Source organism: Octopus bimaculoides, chromosome 10 (assembly GCF_046866305.1).
Source record: "Octopus bimaculoides isolate indiv1 chromosome 10, ASM4686630v1, whole genome shotgun sequence".
Lineage (NCBI taxonomy): Eukaryota > Metazoa > Mollusca > Cephalopoda > Octopoda > Octopodidae > Octopus > Octopus bimaculoides.
In genome coordinates, this window is record NC_142937.1 from 21,449,337 (window position 1) to 21,450,089 (window position 753).

Here is a 753-nt window from a genome sequence, read left to right on the forward strand (position 1 = left end):
AACCACGATAAAAATATTTTTCATATGAATTCAAATAGCATTGGAAAAGCTTAAATTAAGTAGAGGGCGGGGGGAAGCAAAAATAAAAAGTAAGAAAACAATCGAATTTATTTGACTATCTAGTATTTTAAATACTTTAATCTTTCTATTGTACTATTGGTACAAGACGTGAAATTTTGTCGAGAGTGGATTAGTCAATTACATCGACCACAATGTTCAATTGGTACTTTATCGAACCCCAATAGATGGAAGGTAATGTCGAGCTCGGTGGCATTTCAACTCAGAATGTAAAAGACTGACGAAATGCCGTTAACCATTTTGTCTGGCGTGATCGTATGTTTATGTCCCCGAAACATTAGCAGTTCGGCAAAAGATAACGATAGAATATGTACCAGGTTTAATAAAATTACTGGGGTCGATACATTCGGCTAAAATTCTTCCAGGCGATGCCCCAGCATGACCACAGTCTAATGACTGAAACAAACAGGGGGTAAAAGGTTAAAAGATATCAATTTCAAATAATCTTTTCTACTCTAGGTACAAGGCCCGAAATTTTTGAGAGGTGGGGCCAGTCGATCAGATCGACCCCAATGGCAACTAGTTCTTAATTTATCGACCCCGTAAGGTGGAATTTGAATTAATTTCAAATAATACAGACCATAATACGGTTTGTCGAGAAAAATTAAGCGCATGAAGCTATCCTGTTGCTTTCTTTGCCCTTTTTGGTCAAATCGTTCATACCCTTTGAACTTA